Source organism: Camellia sinensis, chromosome 10 (genome assembly GCF_055761805.1).
Source record: "Camellia sinensis isolate YWXY chromosome 10, ASM5576180v1, whole genome shotgun sequence".
NCBI classification, from domain to species: domain Eukaryota; kingdom Viridiplantae; phylum Streptophyta; class Magnoliopsida; order Ericales; family Theaceae; genus Camellia; species Camellia sinensis.
The window spans coordinates 40,659,958-40,683,942 of record NC_138970.1 but is presented as its reverse complement, the minus strand read 5'-3'; positions in this window follow the sequence as shown (position 1 = coordinate 40,683,942).

The window sequence follows — 23,985 nt, the reverse complement described above, 5'->3', positions numbered from 1 at the left end:
CTACACCTTTTACCGGTGCGTCCAGAAGTAGCTCGTAAATAGCCAGGTATGCACCCAGAGGCCAAAGAACCTTCACCCCACTATACATGCTCCTGTCCAAGACTTTGGGGGTTTTGATCAAGAAAGGGCACTTGAAGCCCCTAGAGCCACGGCCCTTACCAGAAAAACTTTCTCCTTCCCATAACCTAGCAAAGTACTGTGCCTATCACCAACAGCATGGTCACGAAATCGACCAGTGCTTTAGATTACGTCATGAGATTCAGGATCTCATTGACAACAGGGTGATCATGCCTTCGGAGAAGCCAAACGTCACAACCAACCCTCTCCCACCACATAACCAAGCTCCACCTCCCAAATGCATTAACCTGATCCAAACTGGGGTTGTGTCATACGACCCTAGCATATATATCACCCCTTCTCACCTATCCAAGCCGGAGGTATTCATTCCAGACAACACGGATTTGTGCATGATGGATATGTCCCAAACCCAACCAGAACTGGTGGTGGTGACTATCGAAGATAGAACAGGGATCATTTTGGGGGCAGAGAGGAATGAGGATTCAAAGCCTGAGGGATCTGCAAGCTTTGTGTACTACCCGAGCGGTTATATCACACCAACAGATCAGCCTAAGCCAAGGGTGGAATTGCCAGTGGGGGCAGAGATCAATGTAGTACGGGAGAATGGACCTAATTAGGGGCTAGATGACCTAGTAGAATTGGAGGAGGATATCGCGAATCTGTAATTCTTCAATGAACAGGATCCGGGAGACGTGACTGTCAACTAGTTTGATTTAAAAGGGTCAGTAGAAGCTACGGGGTGGCTCAGCGACGAGCCGGATGTCGTTGAACAACCTCAGCCAGAACCAGGACCGTCCGAAACGGGGACATCAACAGTGGCCGGAATGGCCGAGAATCAGGAGCAACCACTGGAGAGCACCATTGTTAAGAATTTTGCTCAGAACACGGGTAGTTTAGGTACAGAAGATTCTGAACAGCAAGCTGCGCTGAACCAGTTTGAACAGGAAAAGATCGAAGATCTAGAAAGGGCCCCTGCAAGGATGGAATGTGCTGTGCGCACAGAAGTAGTTGCAACAGAATCGGATAACTGCTTGTCGATGGCTGATGGTATGTGGTGGGAAGATGACGACCTATGTCTTGCCCACACAGACGAAGATTGGGGACAAAACCAACTGAATTATACCTGGTACGTGGGAGAGGTGAACCACATGACTAGAAGTGGGCAGTATTTTAAGCCTCCACATTTGGATCAACCAGAGGCATCCGGAAAGGACAAGGAGGCGGAGAAGCAGAAAGAGAAACTACTCGAGGAGGAGGCTGTGCTGAAACAGCTTAAGAAGATACAGGCAGACATCTCCATCTGGGGACTGCTTATGGCCTCAAGAGTTCACAGACAGGCTGTCCTTTCTGCAATAGACAGGGCTAAACTTTCGATCGATACCATACCTAAGCAGCTGGTAGGATTGGTTTTTCCGGAAGGAGCTTCCCCGACGTTGACCTTCACTGATAAAGAACTGCCGCCTAAGGGCTCAAACCATAACAAACCACTCTACATCTCTGTGGAGTGTAGAGACAAATGGATACCAGTAGTTCTTGTTGACACAGGATCTGCTATCAACGTGTGCCCGTCGAGGACGGCATATACTATCGGGTTGAAGCCCACGGATTTTGTGCCAACTGCCCAGATGATACGGGCATACGACAACACCGGCAGAGAGGTGATGGGGACTGTGCAGATTCGGACTCAGGGTGGTCCAGGATAACACGATATTGACTTTCATGTCTTGGACGTTCCCGTAACCTTTAATTTACTCCTAGGGCGGCCGTGGCTGCACCAGGTGAAGGCGGTCTCTTCCACCCTGCACTAGATGTTGAAATACCCCCACGGAAAGGGGGTAGCCATTGTTTTCGGGAATTCTTCAATCCATCCGCCACCAGAGGTTTCCACACCTGTTCTGGAAATTGAACACGGCGCAGAGGATGTGTTCCTGTCAGGATTTACCCTAGCCGAGGCTCGGGTTGTACAGAGTATCTTAGCTGTTGATGGGGGGCTCTATGTCAGCGCACAATCAGTCCACTTTATGAACAAGCTATAGCACATCCCCGGGATGGGATTAGGGCGCAGTGGCCGGAAAGGCGTTGCAGCATCGGCCGAAGTGCCGCATAACTCACATACCTTTGGTTTAGGTTATCTGCCTACCAAGGAGGACTGGGTGAGGAAAGGCAAAGAGATGGCTAGAAGAGCTAGAGCAAAGCAGGCAGGGAAGCACTTTGAGTTGATACATCGGCCCATCCGGGGTACCCTAAACGGATGCTTTGTCCGGGAGGGGGAGGACTTTCCGTTCTGCGGCTTCCCAGAGCCATGGCTAAATGCAGAGAGGCAGCGCTTGCCAGGATTTGAGATCTTCTTTGACTTGCAGTTGTCCGGGGATGATGTTGCCGAGAAGCAGACAGACCCACCAGCTGAGGATGAATAGTGCAAGGATGAGGACTCCGAGAACACAGAGATTGAAATGGGGTTAGCGCTGGCTTGCCTACTCTTAGATCCTCAGATCATACAAGAGTGCTTGGGGAATGACCTCTCAGTGTCCATGATTGGGAATGAAAAGACTGCGAGCCCATCTTCAAACATTCTAGATGCATCCATTGCACCCTCCCTCGTCTGACAATACGAGGAGAGATTTTTATCGAGCAGCACCGGGTCAGGTAGTGAGTCGGAATCTGATTCCACCGAGTCTAGTGAGTCAAAATCAAGTTCCAGCTCATCTGAGTTTGAGTCCGGTATTCTTGGGGGTGACAACCCGGATGCCACAGTCCTGTCTAGATCGTCTTTTTCTTTTTCCATTGAGTCTGTTATAACAGAGGAACCAGGCGATTCGAAAGTGATTAATGAGAATTATGTGGCTGTGGCCTTCGATTACTTTTCTGTGCCCTTAATTTATTGCTTGAATCAGGATTTTCAAAATTTTGATGAAAACAACGAGGAAGAAATTCCTCCGGTTTTGCAATATTTGCTTAATCAAGGGCAGGAGAGGTTTGTTAAACCCTTGGTTGATGAAATCACCCAAATTAATGTTGGTACTAAGAAGGACCCACGGCTCGTCCAGATCGGGTCCACGTTGTCTTCGGAGGAGCGCGAGCGCTTAGTCGCTTTGTTAAAAGATTTCAAAGATGTTTTTGCGTGTTCGTACAAAGACATGCCTGGAATCGATCCTGAGATTGTACAGCGCCGGATCCCTCTTGACCCAGAGGCCCGACCTGTTAAGTAGAAGCTCAGAAGGATCCGCCCGGATTGGGCTCTCAAGATCAAAGAAGAAGTCACCAAGTAAATTGACGCAGGGTTCCTACTGGTATCTGAATACCCAAGTTGGTTGGCTAATATTGTTCCAGTGCCGAAGAAGGACGACAGAATTCGGGTATGTGTGGACTTCAGGGATTTGAACAAAGCCAGTTCGAATGATGACTTTCTTCTGTCGTATATCGATGAATTAGTGGACTTCACTGCTGGGCATGCGTTGCTCTCCTTTATGGATGGGTTTTCAGGCTATAATCAGATATTGATGGCACCTGAAGACCGGGAGAAGATTGCTTTTACCACCCCGTGGGGAACCTATTATTATAGGGTGATGCCGTTTGGGTTGAAGAATGCTGGAGCTACGTATCAACAGGCTGCGACTACAATATTGCACGACATGATCCATAAAGAGGTTGAGGTGTACGTGGTCGACATGATTTCCAAGTGCAAGGAAAAATAGGGCCACTACACCACCTTGCAAAAGTTCTTCCAAAGGATCAGAGAATATTGGCTGCAGCTGAATCCTCAGAAGTGTACGTTTGGTGTTACAGCAGGGAAAATGCCGGGGTTCTTGATCACATAGAGAGGTATCGAGGTCGATCCTTCCAAAATCAAGGCCATCTTAGAAATGTCACCACCAAGGACTGAAAAGGAGGTGCGAGGCTTTCTGGGTAAAGTGCAATTCATAAGACGATTTATTGCTAAATTAACCTTGACTTGTGAACCACTCTTTGGTCTCCTGAAGAAAGGAAAGAAATTCCAATGGGACGGCCGTTGCCAAGCTGCTTTTGAACAAATCAAACAATATTTACAGAACCCACCTGTGTTGTTACCACCTGAGCTGGGGAAACCGTTGATTCTGTACCTTTCAGTGACTGAAACTACAATGGGCTACATGCTCGCACAAGAGTCTGAGGACAAAGTGGAGAAAGCTATCTATTACCTGAGCAAGAAAATACTGGATTACGAGACCCGCTACACTCCGCTAGAGAAAGCTTGTTTGGCCTTGGTATGGGCTACTAGGAAGCTGCGGCACTATCTGTTAGCTCACTCTGTAATACTGGTTTCGAGATTAGATCCCATCAAATATCTCTTCGAGAAACCGAGACTTATGGGTAGGCTACCCCGTTGGTTGCTTCTGCTTTCTGAATTCAATCTGAAGTACGTGACGCGCAAGTCAGTGAAAGGGAGAGCGGTAGTGGAGTTCCTAGCCGATCACCCAGTTGAAGGGGATGAAGCAGTTGAGTACCTATTCCCAGACGAGGCCATTTTGCATGTCGAAGAAGAGACTTGGACGATGTATTTTGACGGAGCGTCAAACCAATACAGGTATGGGATAGGGGTGTTGCTGATAGCACCAGACAATTCCCACATACCTCTAGCATTCAAACTTCGGTGCAAAGTATCGAACAATGAAGCAGAATATGAGGCATGTATTGCTGGACTAGAAGCCGCCCTAGAACTAGGGGCAAAACGGTTGGACGTCATCGGGGATTCGAACCTTGTTGTATCTCAAGTTAAAGGAGATTGGAAAGTTAAAGAAGAAAAGATGAAAATCTATCACCAGACCTTGGACGTGCTGATTCCTCGGTTTAAGAAATTGAATTTCGCTCATCTGCTAAGAGAGAACAACAGGTTCGCTGATTCATTAGCAACTATATCTTCTATGATAGATATTCTTTTCGGAGTCCGGATGCGTCCGATCATCATTGAACAGAAATTTGTGCCGGCCTACAAGCTGATTGCCGCCATAGATGAAGTACAAGATGAGAATCCCTGGTATTACGACGTCTGGAACTTCTTGAAAAAGGAAACGTATCCACTAGGGAAAAATGCCAAAGATAAGAGGGAAATTAGAAGAATGGCTACTCAGTTCATCGTCTGCAGGGGTAAACTGTACAAGAGAGGTCATCTCGGGATGCATAAGCTGTGTGTTGATGCCGAAGAATCTAAGCGCCTGATAGAGGCCATCCACAGAAGAGAGTGCAGAGCGCACATGAACAGGGTGATGCTAGCCCGGAAGATCCTTAGACAGGGTTATTACTGGTCCACCATGGAGGAGGATTGTATTGGTTTTGTCCGGCGATGCCACAAATGTCAGATCCATGCAAACCGCATGAACATTCCGCCGTTGAAGCTGTACAACATGACTTCGCCAAGGCCGTTTTTAGTCTGGGGGATTGATGTAATTGGGGTTGTTACTCCAAAAGGGTCCAACAGGCATGAGTACATTTTGGTAGCGATAGACTACTTCACAAAGTGGGTTGAGGCTTAGTCTTATGCAGTGTTGAAGGCATCACATGTCGCGAAGTTCATCAGAAATAACATCATCTATCGCTACAGGGTCCTAAATGAGATTATTTTGGATAATGGTTCCCACTTCAAGAAGGAGGTGATCGACTTGTTGGAGAAATACAACGTGGCTTTTCATAAGTCGTCTACATATTGGCCGCAAACCAACGGAGCTGTTGAGGCCGCCAACAAGAACATCAAGCACATTCTGCAGAAGATGGTAGAAACCTACAGAGACTGGCCAGATAAGTTGCCGTTTGCTCTTTGGGGCTACCGGACTTCAATTTGAACTTTTACTAGGGCGACTCCGTATTCCTTGGTTTATAGGATAGAGGCTGTTCTGCCTATCGAAGTTGAGGTTCCGTCATTGCGGGTATTGGCTGAGTGTCAGATAGCTGAGGCAGATTGGCAGCAAAGCAGGTTTGAAGAACTCATGCTGTTTGACGAGAGAAAGCTGAAAGCACTGTATCATGTTCAGGGTTATCAACGAAGAATTGCCAGGGCTTTCAACAAGAAGGTTAAGTCCAGGAATTTGAAAGAAGGAGATCTAGTGCTCAAAGACAATCGAGCTCTCATTCATGACCCTAACGGCAAGTTCAGACCCAATTGGACTGGCCCTTACATCATCAAGTCTATCAAGTCGGGTGAAGCTATCGTTTTGATAAACCTAGATGGCCTAGAGTTCTCCCAGCCGATCAACATGGACAAGTTGAAGAAATACTATCCCTGAGTGGCTCACTATGCTGAAAACTCGAAAGGGCGACGTAGGCAAAAGTTAGAGTATGAAAAATTTGAAATTAAAAAAACTGAGCTCGTAAGGTTAAAAACCCAAAAAGGGCGGCCTTGGCAAAAGTTAGAGTGCAAAAGGAGAGTGTCAATACACGAGTGAACCTAAGCCGAACTACGTAAGGCTTGATTCCCATCTTTGGGATACGTAGGCAACTTCATTCTAAAGTCCAGCCATAAACACTTCCCCTATCAACTTTCTCCATATGATCATGTTGGCCATCTTTGTCTATTTTGCATCCAAGAGCTCGGTTGTGATCTCCAGCGCAGTGCTATTCAGACTAGGGGCAACTTTCTAGTTGATGGGATCCGAGGTTGTACATCTCAGCGATAGATCTCGGGTGTGTCCAGTTCTGATCCATATCGAAAATGGTTTTGAAAAGTTTTAATAAAAATTGATTTTGCTCAAATTAATCATTTTACAACTTAGACCATTTTTGGACCAAACGGAAAATTTTTAGTACCCACAACCTTCAATTTCATTGATTTCAGCACAGAGTTCTCCTACTCTTGAATACAAATTAAAGTTGTTTTTTATTACATTCATAAAGAAAACTTGAAAGTACTGATAAAGCAATAAATTCGGGGCATGGATAAGTCAGGTGTTCATGTGCCCCCTCCTAGAGCTGGTAGAAGCCTCTGATATCAAAGTAGGCCCAACCTGTGCCTCTTCCTCAAGCCAAGCTCTGCACTCGTTAGAAATGGTGCAACTGAAAGTGGGAATGGGGGCCAGAAGCTCTCTAGTCCTCCATGCTATGGCATACCGAGCTAGCTACGCGCCTCGGACTGGAAATGCAGCAGGGTACTCTATCCCCTCTATCGGGCAAGTCTGATCATGTCCAAACTGACGCTGGAATCGGAACGGAAAGTAAAAGGCACAGTGTGTCAGGCCGATCAACTGAATCCCGGGTTACTGGGACATGCTGTAACTCATTGCCGGCAGATTGAGCCAAGGGCAGCGCCAAGTAATACTGGTAGCGGATAGACTGCACATCCATTCGCACCACCAACCCTCATTAAGGGTATCAACTAGACGTCGCTGTAAGAAATAGTCGCGAGCTGAATATGCTGGGCATGAGTCCATAACCTTCAACTATCCATCAACCATATCTGGGGAGGGATAGAAAAAATGTGAGATTAAAGAATAGAGAGGTGTACGTTGAGAGAAAAAGTAAGAAAATGGTTTTGAGAGAAAAACCGAGCCTGAGGGTCGAGTGATGTGAGAAATATATGCGAGATAGGGTGGGAAACATTACCTGCAGCAGTAGTGGACTCCCCGCGAATCTAGTCGTCTCCTAGTGATGGAAAGTATCCAAACCCATTAACGTCTCAGCTAGTGTCATGGCGATGTAGCTCTTGCCCTCTCTCAAGCCCTCGGCAACCTCAATCAAACGAACGCTAGACCCTCCGGAGGTTGAGGCAAGCAAGAAATGAGATAGCATGCACAAGCAAAGCGTATGTTGCCGAAAACCATGCCAGTGATGATCACCGTGGTCACCAATATCAGAAAACCGATGGACTAAGCTAGGGATGTCCAATGCTCCATCACGGATCAAAGACCGAGCGTCATGCATAGTGAGTCCGCACATCCGTCCTAAGGCTTGGATGTGGCTAAAGCGGAATTGCGGCAAAATTTCTTCACCGCATTCGGATTCCATTAAAGCTTGGAAGTCTTCGAATATGGGACATACCTCTTGTCCGCCAAAGCTAAAAACGTGTGTTACCGGATTCCAAAACCTTGTCGCGGCATGAAGAAACGAAAAACGCAGCGGGGTGCGACTCAGCGTGAATAGTGCATTTATGCCAAAGTCCCAGAAATTCACCTTTTCCGAGCCATCCAACGTAGAAATCCAATTTGTGAGATTTTGGACAAGGAATGACTCCATTTTGATGCAAAACTGAGTTAGAATGAGAGAACCACGAAGCTGGAACCTTTATAAAGGATAAGGCACTGTTTGGAGGACAAGTGTCACAAAACTGGAGGTCCCTAGGCCAACTGGTCGGCCGACCACTTTTCCTGGTTGGCCAGCCAGTTTTTCTGCTTAGCCAGCTACTTTTTGGGTTTGCAGAACAAAAAACTAGTCTGCAGGCTCCTATGGTGGTCGGCCATGAGTAAAATGGTGGTCTACAGTTTTTTCTTGTCTCCAGAAGAGAGTCTTTAGCTTTCCTGTGTGCTGAGAGTGCTCAAGGTCTGAGTTTGCTGTTGTTTTGGATGCGTTCTGTTGCTTATTCTGTCCAAGATGCATTTGTTTATCGAGTTGTCGCTCGTTTGTTTATCGAGTTGTTGCTCGTTTGTTTATCGAGTTGTCGCTCGTTTGTTTATGGAGTTGTTGTTTATTTGTTTATCGAGTTGTTAATTCGTTTAACGAATTATTTTTGAGTTGTTTAGTTTGTTGTGTTGGTCCACTACCTGACCTGGTAATGCACGATGTTCAATATCCATTCAATCTCATTTTTGTGCAAAATGATGCGATGCAATGCTCAGAATACAAATACAACACTTTTTGAACAAAAAAGCTATTTTCATTCCATCATGTTCTCTTTTTACAACATTTTACAACAGAGTACAAGTTTTGAGGAAAATAAAACTGTCTAAGCTGTACAATGTGCTACAACTACATGTAAAAAGAAAAATAAAGTAGGAACATCTGCATCAGTGCTATCGAGCTCAAGACCGAGAGGCCTTCTTCACCCTCTTTGGCTGAGCAGTCTCTGCGCCACCCCCATCTGAATCGAAGTCACCGTCCTCGGAATCCTCCCCGGCGTCACCTCCGTCCTCGGAACCGGAATCAGAGTCATCATCCCTACCTGCAGATGTCTCTGACTGTGGATGTGCTGACTCCTCCTCCTCACTGGACTCCTCATCATATCTGACAGGTGCTCTACGCCTCCCTCGGCCGCGAGTCGAGCCCCCTCTCCCAGCTGCTCGGGAAGGCCTGGATGGCCCGGGCAGTACATGTGCGACCTGAAAAGGCAGTTTGAATACATTAGCCAAAGTATGTATATCAGATGCAAGAATGATACATAGAATGAGTGCATGCAAATATAGTGTGTAAATGTGTTGTGACAGATGTGCTCTATACATGCAGTGAATCAGTGTGGTAAAATGTTCAGTTTTGGTATGTCATCAGAAGTATGATAAATGCAAGGAAACTGGAAAATACCGGGATATTGTAGGAGTGCAGCAGCGTCTCCTTCTGCAGGACCATGCTCTCGAGTGAGGCCACCACCCTGAGTAATCCCTCAGTATACTCTCTGGGAGGCTACAGATGCAAGTTCAATTCATCAGTGAATGAATGAATGTCTAAATATCTGAATGATAAATGAAAACTGTGGAGCATACCGGTGGTGAGTCAGGGTCACTGGCGTATCGGTGATCGAGCAATGGAGGCTCCAGTGAAATCTGGTACGATGTCCCATACTCCCAGCCTGTCAGCTCGGTCGGAAGATCTGGCCACCCAATGTACTAGCAAGTCGAGGGCATCTCTCTAGCCCTACCCCTCGATGTGTTAGCCTTGCTACTGGAAAGGATGTCTGCAGCTCGAGCGCGACTCGACGACGACATATTAGCAGCCCTCCTCGTAGGGGTATGGACACCTGTCAATGGAGGCATCAAGTATGTATGACAGTATGTCGCGTACTCCCCCTCTTCTAAGAAAAGGACTGCGTCATAACCCAGTATAAGGTCATCGACCTCCTGGGGAGTGAGCTTCTCTGTGGACCGCATGTCCAGTGAAGGCGCTGAGGGGACCTCCTGATCGGCATTGTCCATCATCTGATGCATAAAGCGATCCCCGAGAAACTAGGCTCTGCCGATTGGTCCCTCAAACAAAATCCTATATCGGGAGGCGGCCCATGCCCCAGGGAACTGAAACCGTGGAGACCCGAGCATCGCCATCCAAGGCTACCAAGTGATCTGCGGATAACGAGTGCATAAACTGATTAGATGTCATAAATATGCAAGATGAATCAAAGCTAAAAACATGAATAATTGAGAGTTCTGGTTTACCTCCGTTGCCCGCACGGTGTCAAAGTACTGCCAGAGATATAGCAGAGTCTCCCGAGGCCTGGACCGACACCGACCCTCAAATCTGTGAGAGTAAGAGATCTCGAGAGGTGCCTCGACCTTGAGCTCTGGAGTGAGCGTCGGAAAGTAGGCATAAACCCACAGCTGTGAAAGGCAAGACAATGGCTGTCAAAATACAGAATGTATAGAAAATGTAGAATGTCGAGTGCAGAATGTTGAGTGCAGAATGTTGTGTGCAATGTGCAGTGTACAGATAATGAAAAGCAGAAAATGCAGAATGCTGAGTGCAGAATGCTGTGTGCAGTGTACAGATATTGAAAAGCAGAAAATGTAGAATGCCGAGTGCAGAATGCTGAGTGCAGAGTGCTGTGTACAATGTGCATTGTATAGATAATGAAAAACAAGAATATAAATCAAGAGGGTAGAATGTACCTTCCAGGCTCGCCAGTAGCCACCTACTATGGTCCCCCGCTCACGGGAGGTCGCACTCATGTAGCAATAAAGGGTGGCAAGGCCAGCGCTGCCCCAATCGAAGTGCCGGACCTGTGATAGGTCTACCAGAGCACTGAGAAGATATAGCCCGACCGTGTTCCCCCTGTCGAAGAACAGTGTGGTCCCGAGGAGGAACATAAAAAATCCCCGGGCATACTGCTGTATGGCCTCTAAAGTCTCGGGTATAGTCCTTCGGTATTGCTCGGTGAACCAGGTGTACCTGATCCTGCCTGATGATCTGTCGATCGGCGGATGGGCATTGAGCAGATAAATCCAAGTGGCCTCCTACTCACCCATATCGGCATCTTATGGGATCGGACGGCCTGCCACGTCAAGGCCCGTTAGTATGGAGAAGTCATACGGGGTCATCGTCATGTCCCCAGCAGTAGAGAAATAAAAGGAGTTGGTGGTGTCCCACCATCTCTCTGCAAGTGCGCCCAGAAGGGTCTTGCTCGCAGGATGACGCCACAACCCCATACAGAATGGGCCAAATCCTGCCTTATCCACAATGTATCGAACGGCATCCGGGAGCTCCATGTACCACTCCCTGGCAATAATCGGTCTGTAACCCCATGTGAAACGGGAAGATACCTGCAGGTAGAATGAACAGATGTAATCAGTTTCAAAATTAAAAAGAATGCTGTGTTATGAGCCGTGTGTTCATATTGAGCAGTGTTGTGTTATAAGCTGTGTGCCAATTAAAAAGAATGCTGTGTTATGAGCCGTGTGTTCAGATCGAGCAGTGTTGTCTTATGAGCTATGTACAGATTAAAAAGAATGCTGTGTTATGAGCCGTGTGTTCAGTTTGAGCACTGTTGTGTTATGAGTTGTGTGCAAATTAAAAAAGAATGCTGTGTTATGAGCCGTGTGTTCAGATAGAGCAGTGTTGTGTTATGAGCTGTGTGCAAATTAAAAAGAAAACTGCGTTATGAACTGTGTGTTCAGATTGAGCAAAAATTGCGTTATGAACTGTGTATTCAGATTGAACAAAAACTGCGTTATGGACTGCGTGTTCAGATTGAGCAAAACTGCGTTATGGACTGTGTGTTTAGATTGAGCAAAAACTGCGTTATGGACTCTGTGTTCAGATTAAGCAAAAACTGCGTTATGGACTGTGTGTTTAGATTGAGCAAAAACTGCGTTATGAACTGTGTGTTCAGATTGAGCAAAACTGCGTTATGAACTGTGTGTTCAGATTGAGCAAAAATCGCATTATGAACTGTGTGTTCAGATTGAGCAAAGACTGTGTTATGGACTGTGTGTTCAGATTGAGCAAAAATTGCGTTATGAATTGTGTGTTCAGATTGAGCAAAAACTGCGTTATGGACTGTGTGTTCAGATTGAGCAAAAAAAATACGTTATGAACTATGTGTTTAGATTGAGCAAACAACACTGCGTTATGAACTTTGTGTTCAGATTGAGCAAAACACTGCGTCATGAACTGTGTGTTCAGATTGAGCAAAATATTGCATGATGAACTGTGTGTTCAGATTGAGCAGAATACTGTGTTACAAACTGCGTGTTCAGAGTGAACAATGCCATATGTAATAAGCTGTGTGCCCAAAAGAGCTGTGTGCCCAAAAGAACTATGTGCCCAAAATGAGCTGTGTGCCCAAAAAGAGCTGTGTGCCCAAACGAGTTGTGTGCCCAAAAGAGCTGCGTGCAAAGTGAACAAAATTTTCTGTTAAGAGCTGCGTGCAAAGTGAACAAAGTTTTGTGTTGTGAGCTGCGTGCAAAGTGAACAAAGTTTTGTGTCGTGAGCTATGTGCCAAGTGAGCAACGTGTTATGTTGAGAGCTGTGTGCCCTTATGCATCGGATGCTGTGTGCAAGTTGTGTTCAAGGATGAGCAAAATGCTGTGTATGTAAACATGTTCAGAACGAGCAGACATAATACATAGCGAAAGCATGATAAATGCAAAAATGGAGTACGTACCTCTCGTGCATGATGAGATAGATGATACTCAAGCTCTCGTAGCAGTAAGTCTGCGGGCGCCCGTTGCGTGAAGTTGGTGAAATGGTGGAAGGTACTCGGAGGAAAGATATGCTCCTGCAGGTGGTACCTCTCCGGGTCAAATGGCCGAACCCTTGGAGGCAGTGGCATAACGTCCGGCTCATCCTCTACTTCGGGGAGCCTCCGCCGTATGGAATATCGTCAGCCATCTGAAAAAGATGCAAAAATGAGCAAAAATGAGCTAAAATTGCAAAAAGTCAACAAAAGTCAACTCTCGAGAAGAGAAAAAGTCAACAAAAGTCAACGCCGGGGAAAAAGTGCCAAATTTTGAGACAAACATACCTCAAGTGATGAAAATGGAGAAAGAAGCTCCGAAAACAAATTCTAATTGGTTCAAAGGGAAGAGAATCGAAAGTTTTCGTGAAATAACTTCACGTGGGGCGTTGGAAAACGCGTATAAGGTACAAATCTGAGAGAAAAAAGGGTCTAGGGAGGAAGAGAAGTTGATTTCGGCCTTGGAGGTGTGATGAAAAGTGATTTGGAGTTGTGTACTTAAAGATCCGGCCTTAAAAAGACAAAACTGTCCCTGTTTTCATAAACTAATTGGCCGACCAATTTTTCTAGCTGGCCGACCACTTTAGTGGTCAACAACTAGTCAGCCATTGTTCTAGGTGGTCGGCAACCCTCCTGGATGATCTTCAGGGCTCTATTGTTCTTCCTGTGTGTTTTGGTGATGATTGGAGTCCTTGGCCCTCGAGAAAGTACAAGGGAAGTCTACTTTCGGCTCAGAAATGTCCCCGCGGGAACTCCAAATTCAAGTCTTCGATGCGTGGCTCATCATTACTCGTCAAAGGCATGGTGTATCCTTTTTGAGTGCGTTGTGACCCCTCCGAGAGGTAAATCGGAGATTTCGGTTAAATTGCCCCATTTAAGGCTTGCACTTCTTTATTCAGCATTTTGTTTCGAACATACTATTGAAGTTGCACTTTTCTTGCATTATTATGCACGTCTCGTTGCATTGTTATGCCCACCACTTTTTTTGGATTGTCATGCACACTTTATCTGCGTTGTCACGCACATTTTGGTCGCATTGTTAGGCACCACACTACTCGCATTGTTATGTGTCACACTTAGGTTGCATTGTCATGCACCCCTTCCACCCGCATTGTCATGCACTCTTCACATGCGTTGTCGTGCATGTTCCACTCACATTGTTATGCGTCACACTTAGGTTGCATTGTCATGCACCCTTTCCACCCACATTGTCATGCACTCTTCACATGCATTGTCGCGCACGTTCCACGCGCATCGTTATGCTCACTTTCCTTGCATTGTCATGCACACTCGTCGCATTGTTATGTGCACTTTGGTTGCTTTGTTATGCACCCATACTTTGCTTACGTTGTCACACACTTTTCACTTGCATTGCTATGTACCTTTCCATCGGCATTATGTATGCACGCATTTATCTCGCATTGGAATTGCACCATGTTGTAACGTGGGTCATGTGTTTCTAATTGTATTGTACCTGTTAAGTTTCTTTCTTATTCAGGCACGATATTGTATGTACGGTTCATTTGAGGCTGGCGCGACCAGACGATCTTATATGTACTTTGCGTGAGGCGCACTAAGAATCGTATAATTTTCTTACATCCTGTCTGCATGTAATGTAGTTTGGTTCATATTCGCTTGCTTAAAACTATTGCATTTATTGTGTATAATTGCTTCATTACAACTTTCTTTGCATGATCATAAGTTATGCTCGGCTTTGTGCATGTCTTTTGCATCTTGCCCCAGCCTGCGGGCGCATCTCTTTGTTATCTTGCCTGTTTGTCTAAGTCTTCGGCCTTGTCAAAAATGGGTCGTCTCTGGGCATTGACATTCACTCCCGTCACTTATGACTTTCGAGTTTTGTCAAAGAGGGGCAACTGTAGATACTCCATTTTTGACCGACCTTAAGACTCAGACGTCATCGATTGAGCGCTCGATGATAGTGCATGCTGTGCTCGTTCAAGTTTCCGGAGTTTTTGGCTGAGAGCTTTGCCTCCGGGCCTCTGAACTCTTTGTGCTTTGGCTCGGTTTGTGGACCAAGCCTTAATTCTCTTCCCTGGAGGGAGAGAGTGGTCTGTAGACCACCTTTTTGTGGTCTTAGACCACTTTTCGCGGTCGTAGACCACTTTTCCTGCTTGAAGACTAGTTTTCGATTTTCGGAGTCTTTGGCCGCGCGCCTTGTCTCGGGACCGCTTAATGTTCTCTGTTTGGCTTGATTTTTGAACTATGCCTTGTTGCCTTTGCCTAGACGGACACTGTGGTCTGGGAGACCATTTTTATGGTCGTAGACCACTTTTGATGCCCGTAGACCAGTTTTCGAGGCTTACGGCTGCGTGCCTTGCCTCCCGAACTTTCGTCTTGCATCCTTTTTGGTTTGTTTTTGGTGCAAACCTGGTTTTCCTTGTTTGGAAGGTGGTACAAGGGTGGGAGACCAGTTCTTCCCCTTTGAGACCACTTTTCTTCCCGCCAACCAGTTTTCTGGTCAGACAACTGGTTTTCTTGGTCTTTGGGCCACCTTTTTTGGTCGGCCACCACACCACTTGCTTGTTTTTAATGTGTAGACTTCTCCTACCCCTGGCCGATCAGTTTTTGTTGTGGAAGACCACTTGTGGTGGTCGGCCGACCACTATAAGTAGCTAGCCGACCACTTCAACTGGTCGACTGCTTTTCACCAGCTTCTTGGAGATATTTTCTTGCCAGCTGTGCCAGCTGGAAGGCATAGAAGCCATCCTCCATACACGTGTATGGAGGGATGGCTTTAAGCCCTTAGCTTCCTCAATAAGCTTGACCTTTATTTCTCTATATAAGAGAACCTCCTCCTCCCTCCTCTAGGTTCAGAAATTTGTGGCTTGAGTTATAGATACACACTTGTCTCTATATTTCCTTGTTTGTTCTTGTTTTGTGCCTTAAAGTGTCATTTTGTCTCACTTTTGTATACAAACACACACTCAAACACCATCCTTTTGTTGCTGAGGCTTCTTGAGGTTGGTTTTGGTGTTCTTGGACTGGTTTGAGCTCAAAGAAGTTGCTGGAGTTGCAGCTTTGAAGGTGATCTTCAAGGGTGAGCTTTTAACCTTTTAAACCCCCATTTTTGCTTAAGCTTTTAGCCTTACTTGCATGCTGTTTTAAGCTTAACTTTCTATTACAAAAATTTCTATTTTTCAGTCCTTAAAATGTTTGTTTAAGGTCACTTTTGTGTTGGGGGTGGTCGACTCCCTCTTAGGCCTTGTTAGGCTTTGTTTTGAGCCATCCCTTTAGGCTCTTGTTGTAGCCTTTGCATGACCTTTCTACCACTGAAATCTAGAGGATTTTTAGTGGTGAAAAGGTGGTTTTGGGGTCCCAAATAGGAGAGGGTCATCCCCTCTCCTTGTTGCTTGGTTACTTGCTTCATTAGCCTTATGTTTGAGCATGTTTATTAAGCTTATGTTGACCATATCTTAACATGTATTTAGGGTTATTTTGACATGACATACCACTGTTTTTACTTGGTTTTTTCATTCCTTGCATGCCTTATACACTTGTAGTGTAAATCTTGCAAAGTAATCTTGTATGCTTCATGAAGTGGCATGTCTCTCTAGCTTGTTTTGAGTCCGTCTCAGCATGGTTTTTGGTGGTATTTTACCATGTCATACCTCTGTTAAGGTTTGGTTTGGTTGGCCCTTGCATGCTCTATGCACCTGTAGTGAAATTCCATGAACTAGCCTAATCTATATCATGCTTTAACATGTCATTTTAGCATGATTTTGGCTTAACTCTAAGAAGCTTTTGTCCATGTTTTAGCATGCTTAAGCTCTGATTTGTGTTGTTTTGGTCATGCATGCTATGCTTTGTATAACTATAATGCATTCTAGCTTGTTAGCTTTGTATATCAAGTCCACTAGTATGCATTGCTTGGCCTATTTGAATGATTTGGCATCATTTGATATGAGATTTCAGTGCATGTTTCATGGCTATACACTCACATCTTTCACTTATTCAATGCGATGGAGGGTTGGTCCTTTATGCCTTTAACATGGGTCATTGCGTATGCTTTCATACCTAAGCTTGCGAGCTATCATTTCAGTGTTTATTTGGGGTTATTTTGCCATGATATAACTCCGATTTTTGCTGGTGAAGCCATCCCATGCTTGGTCTTGATAGGTGTAGTGTAATCCTCTCTTTTGGCCTTGCCTATTCCATGCTTTATGCCCTTCATGCTAGCTTGTTTTGGCTTCTGTAGACACCCCATTTTTGACCGTCCTCAAGACTTGGACGTCACTGTTTGAACACACGGTGATCTTCCATGTTTGTGTTCATTTGGAGTTCCCGGAGGTCTCGGCTCACGCGCCTTGCCTCAGGATCCCCGAACTCGACCGTTTAGTGTCTGGTTTTGCACCAAACACTTGCATCTTGCCTTTGAGAGGCATGGTGGGGCTTGTAGACCATCCCCACCCATCACCGGCAGTGGCTAGATGCCACCGGCTGGTTTTTGCTGCCACCGGCAATGTAGTTTGCCGGCCGGCACTCTTTGTTGCCGGTCAGCACTATTTTGTGCCGGTCGGCACTTTGTTTGGCCAAGATGGCATTTTTTGCCGGCCGATTGCTGTTCATCTGCTTTTGCAGATATTTTTGGACAGCTGTATAACTTTTGCTCCCCTCCATACACGTGTATGGAGGGATCTCCCTCTTGCAAAGCTTGTCTTGTAAGCTTTACAAGAGGCATATAGGGAGAAGCTCTCTCTAAGGCAAAAAAGGAGGCTTTAGACATTTTTGAGAGAGGAAAATACAGAGGAGAGCTCTGGTTTTTCTAGGGTTAGGGTTAGATACACTCACCTATCTCTCTTTCCCTCTCATTTTGCACACTAGGTGTTTTGTGTCTCACTATTGCACACAAACACCTAGTGTTTCACCTTCCTCTAGGAGCTGAGGTTCTAAAGAGTGTGTTTTGAAGTTTTTGTCTTGGATTCAAGCTCAAGGAGGCCATTGGAGCATCTTTGTTGAAGAAGGCATCAAGGGTGAGAAACTAGTCCTTTTTTTCCCCTTTTTTGCATTGATTTTCTACTAGTCTTAGAGCTGTTTTTGTGATTATTGTATAACATAAAAAAGTTCTATTTTTAAGCCCTCTTTATTGTTTATTAAGAGTGTTTTGTTGTTTGAGGGTTGTTGACCACCCTTAGGCCTCAAAAGGCCTCATTTTGAGCCATTTTGTGCTAGCTCCGGGATTTTGGTGTTGAGGTCTCTTCACCACTGAAATCTTGAGGGATTTCAGTGGTGAAGATGATGCTTTGAAGTCCCAAGAAGGAGAGGGCCACCCCCTCTCCTTGTTGTCCTTGAAAAGGGCATATTTTGGCCTCTTAAGGAAGCCTATGCTTGAGTGTGTGTTGAGCATGTTTGGTTTGTTTTTCATGCTTGTATATCCATGGTATAACATGATTTCAAGTTGGTTTTGGAACTCCATGCATGTTTAGCATAGTTGCCATGTAATGCCTTGTTTATGCCTTAATGTGCCTTAGGTTGTTAGCCTTTGTTGGAGCATGTTTTAGGCTTAGTCTTGTGAAGTTTATGTGCTTATTTTGCCATGTTCTAGCTCTGTCCATAGTCGTTTGGGTTGATCTTTGCATGCATTATATAGCTCCTTTGTATTTGGGCTTGTTGGCCTTGAGTATGTGCATGTGTAGCATGCCATCTTTGCATTGTTTTGGTGATTTGGGATCATTCTACATGCTATTTCAGTCCCATTTCCATGCTTGTTGGATTGCCTTGCATGTCTCTATAATGCTTTGAAAGCATGTGTTGCAATGCTCCATGTTTTAGCCATGGTGTATGCCTTTGTATTTGGGCCATTTAGATGCCATCTAAAGAGTCTTTTGGCTTTGTTTTAACATGCTAAAAATCTGTTTTTAGTTGTTTAATGCATGCCATGTTTGGTCATGATAAGTGTAGTTCAATGCATTATTGATTTGCCTTGAACACTTGGACTACTCTTTGCATGTTTTGGCTTGATTTATAACTTGATTTGGCATCATTTTATAACATAATTTTAGGGCTCATGTTGCATGCTAATTAGTCCATGATCCCTCCTTTCAAGTGTGCTTGAATGTTGTTTGATTTATGCTTAAGTGTTGGTCCTTATGTGCATGTGTGTGTGCATGCCATTTAGCCCTCACCTTTTAGCACAATGGCTACTGTTTTAGGCCTATTTTAGAGCTGCCTAATTCATGTATAAGTCCATCTTGCCATCCATTTGCATTGCCCTATGTATGCTTGCATGATTGCATAAGTGCATTGCCATGTCATGTTGCATTCCTAGCTTGTATGCCTAGGTTGCATTGCATCTTGCATGCATGCCTTGTTCCTTGAATTGGTGATAGGAATAGGGCCTAATTTGTTTGATTGGTTTGCATGCATTTGAAATCAAAGTTGCATACTTGGTTCTTTGGGCCATCATGCATGGAAATGCGTGATTGGTGGTCCGAGAACCGAGGCACATGTCCCTTTGAGTCATCACAATGATAAGAGACATGGTTGATGCATACATGCCTTGAAATATGCTGCCATGCCTTGTTTTGCCCTTTGTTGCTGTGAGTTGCAGGTTCTACAGGAATACTCTGCCGACAGACCCTATTTTGTGCCGATGGCCATACTACACTGCCGGTGGAAGTTTCATTCAGCCGGTGATGATCCCCTCTGTCCAAGGATGCAGTCCTGAGGCTTTGACAGCCTCCAGAGGAGGAAAGGAAGGAAAACAGAGGCAGCTTGCGCATGGTGGCACGCTTCCCGAGGCGTTTTCCTGCTTTAATTAATTAGTTAATTTGTTAATTAATTAATTTGTAATATTTAATTAGCTTGCGTAGTTAATTAATTTGTAATATTTATTTGGTCCCTCCGAGCGAGGGCAAATCTGTAATAAGTGTGTGTGGGTGGTGTGAATGTCTTCCAATCCCCACTTCTTTCTTCCCTTTTACTTACCTGCTTTGATGGTTAGTATTAGGGCACGTCTAATTTAGCATACCTTATGCTATGCATGTGTGCATCCATGCATTTGTATTGCATGCATTAGGCTCGGTACATCACGCTAATTGCATCAATGCTTCAATTCCAAACTGAATATGTGATAACTGTGCATTTTCACATGACATGTTTAGGATAGCCGAGCCTATTCTAGCAACATTTTGTATGCGATGCATTAGGCACTTCACATGGACTTGGATCATGCATGTGTGCTAACAAGTTCTTTGTTTTGGCACGGAGTACTGTGTAAGTATTTCCGCTTTAGCATATCGCATGAGTGTGAATGTTGCCATAACAGCATGCTTAACATGTGGCTAGATGCTTATGTGTTAAACTGTTTTGAATGCCTGTGGGTGAAGGTTAGATTGTTTGAGTTGGAAAAACTCGTTGAAATCCGTATTTTAGCCTACTTGCGAGTAGCAAATTCCAAAGCATTTTCGAAATGAACGGATATGCAATGTTTCTTTCCAAATTAGGCAATCTAGTCTATACTTGTTTGCTGCGTGCATAACATAGTAATTCTAGGCTAATAAATGGAATAAGAACACATAAAGTTTTCAAAAACGGATATCACGGTTAGTAGAGGCCGGTCTTCGGACCGGGCGAAAGGGGTGCTCATAGATGACCTTCCCCGATCGTACCCAAGCTCCCGAGCCGAGACAACTCCGGTGATGACGGACACGTGGCCTTCGGCACCGAGTCAGGGTTTCCTAAATTTCCCCATTTTAAAAATATTTAGGTGGCGACTCTGTATCTGGCAAAGCAGTCCATGTTTGGCACTACTTTTTTCAAAAATCTGTTTCTCAAAACGACTTGCCAGATTTGGACTCTTTGGTTCAGATTAAGAACCGTGACACAAAAATCGAGAGTCCGAACTGTAGTAGCATCGAGGTCCCCACGCGGGTGCTGTTACAGTTTCTGGCGACTCTGCTGGGGAGATTTAGAGAGTTTGACTCGAACTCGTGATATCCTGTTTTGATCTCATTTATGTGTTTCTTTGCATTGCATGTGCATTGGTGCGCCTAGGAACACAGTGTTTGCCATCTGCCATTCCTGAACGGTTTACCGGAGGCTTGTCTTGTCAAGACATGTCCATAAGGCTGACCGGCTATGGGCTCTGACAGCATGGGAACACAAACCCCGGTTTTACCGGGGCACCCATTTTGACCATTCGACCTAGTGCATATTCGGAATCCGTAGTGACCATTCCAAACTAGGACAGGTTGCTTCCCCGATAGGTTGTTTGAAACCGCTGTGTGCGTAGTGAAACCCTAGCTCCTGACAAAATAGGACAGGGAAACCCTACCCCAATATAGGGGTGTTTTCTTCTCTTTACTTGCTATGTGCTTCTAGAATGTATTTCTACAGGGAAGTACGTATCAGTTTGCAAGTTTGAGGATCAAACCTGAAGATACCAAGTATCAGTATCAGTTGTGAGAATCAGTTATCCGCGGGTATCGGTTCAGTTTTCGGGAACAGTAATTTCTGGGAACAGTGATCAGTAGAAGGGTACAGTTGTGTAGCTACACCCGTGTTTGATCAGTTTGGGCTGAAATGCTGTCTGTTTTTCCTTTCAAGGTTCAGAGAGTTGCAGAGCTGATACAGAATAGCCAGTGTTTCCCCTTGCTGAGGCAAGATTTATGGCGGCACAAAGTTCAGAAGAAATTGTGGTTATGACAGCCGCACCAGAGCAGGGGACTGCTCCGCAGAGTGAGGCCAATATCAGTATGTCACACCCGCCCAGGATGCCCGTTGTGCACCCGGTTTGGGCTCCCCAGTTATATCAGGCTCGTGAGCCCACCACCTTCGAATTGATGGGGATGATAGGCGATCTCCAAAGGTCTATGGCAGACCTCGCCTATGGAATGTCGGCTTCACCGCCAGCGGCGCCGTACGCCGGGAATTTTGTACCACAGGAGCCCCCGCTACTGGGGCGGATTGTGATAGAGCTCAGCCAGCCAGAGGTGGCTTCCGGCTATAGCTACGACATGTCAGCACCAACCCAGACCCTCGATCAGGCTGAGGCCAAAGGAAAGGACAAGGCAAAGGTAGACGCCGACCCTATTGAGCAACTGCTGTGGGCAGTCGAGGCTTTGAAGGCCAGAGGGATGAACAAGCAACAAACATCTGCAATAGTGACCAAAGCTGTAGATGATGCTTTCCCCGCTCCAATCAAAGGCAGTTCAAGCCAGACAGAAAACCGGGATGGGCCCCGTCATGCCCAGACAATTCCAGTAGTTCCCAACCCTGCACCGGGAAAGGTTCAAAAAGCCAAGGCAGCGCCAGCTGATCCTTTCGCCAGCGCATCTGGCAAGAATCTTCAAACTGCGAAGTACCTGCCCCGAGGGCGCAGGGTCTTTCACGACCTCCACATGCCTTTGTCTAGGGCATTGCTAATATTGGCAAAGAATGGGCATCTTAAGCCTTTGGAGCCCCGGCCACTCCCGAAGAATCTCCCCACCACCCATGATGCTACCTTGTACTGCGCGTACCATCAGCAGTCCGATCACAGCACCGATGGATGTTCCCGCTTTCGTCATGAAGTGCAGGATTTGATCGATAACAAGGTTATCCTACCACCCACCTCAGGCAAGCCCGTTACCACCCAGTTGCTGGATTTCGAGGGCTCAGATACTGCAAGTATGTAAAGTGAACCGCCTGCGGGCAACATTTGGTACATTTTGGATGAAGCGTCTGGCACGCATTTTTGAGCATCGGTGAAACCGAGTTTTGTAAATCCTGGCTTGGATGTCGAGTCAGTCTTTTGTTTTTGAGTCTGTCTCTTTGTCCTGAGTCAGTCTTTTGCTTAAGGGTCTGTCTGGTTGTATCGAGTCAGTCCCCGTTGTATATAATACCAGGTGATTCTGGGGTTGTTGCCTCGAACACCGTTTTGTTTTGTAATTATCTGTTTTTGTTTTTTGAGTCTGTTTCTGCCGAGGGGCCAGTTGCACCAACAAATCCGAATGAAACAGCTGCTGCTATCTCAAACATTATGCTTGCTTTCAGCATAAGTGCCAGAGAATTTGATTGGGCTGACAGTACATCTCGCCTGCTCTCCTGCGCGTCAAACTCATAGCACTAACCTGAGTTTTTCAAAACAAAAAACTTTTGAACACTGCGGTGATGAAAATGAAGAGGAAGGAATTCCTCGGGTTTTGCAAAATTTTGATCATTTTGAGAGAAAGAGAGGCGTGCTAAGCCTTTTTATGAATAAAGCCATGCTTGTCGGCGTGAGTACTGAGAAGGACCCTGGCCTGATCCAGATTGGTTCCACACTATCTTCGGCGCGAGCAATTCGTTGCTTTCTTAAAAACTTTCAAAAACAAATATTTTACGCGGCCCTGCGAAGACCTATGTGGAATCGCTCTTGAGATTGCGTAGCCTAGGATCGCTCTCAGCCTCAAGATTCAACCTATTTGTTTTCCGAGTCTGAACCCGTTCAGAATGTTCAGAAAGTTCAACGGACAAACGCCATGCAAGGTCTGTATGGCCAATTTTGAGGTAGCCTTCGATCAAGAAGCATCAAGGCCGAATCAGAAGAAGTAGATCTCGCCGGAAGAAGCTCGTAGAGTAACCCTGATGGATTCTCCACAAATCAGTGCAACAGCCGTTCTCCTAGACACAGAGAGGCTTCAATTTCAAAAAACCATTTGGCATGGACTTGTTACACTTTTACCCTTTGAGAGGCTCGCTGGGCCGAAAACCCGGAAGGGCGACCCAGGCAAAAGTTAGAGCAAGAGAAAAATACAAAATACAAAAGAAAAGAAAAGAAAAGAAAGGAAAAAAGCAAGAAAAGAAAAAAAAGAAAAGAAAAAGAAACGAACAAAAGAAAATGAAAAGAAGCTCGCAAGGTCGAAAACCCGCATTGGGCGCCTTGGCAAAAGTGAGAGCCAAACAAAGTGAAGGTTAAAATACCCGAGTGGACCTTAACCGGAACTACGTAAGGCTTGATTCCCATGTTTGGGATACGTAGGCAACTTCATCATGAAGTCCAGCCCCCAACGCTTTCATAAGCGTCTCAGTCCATGCAATGGTTTCAATTTCGTTCCAAAGTCCAGTGGCCAACACCCTTCAAGGTGACT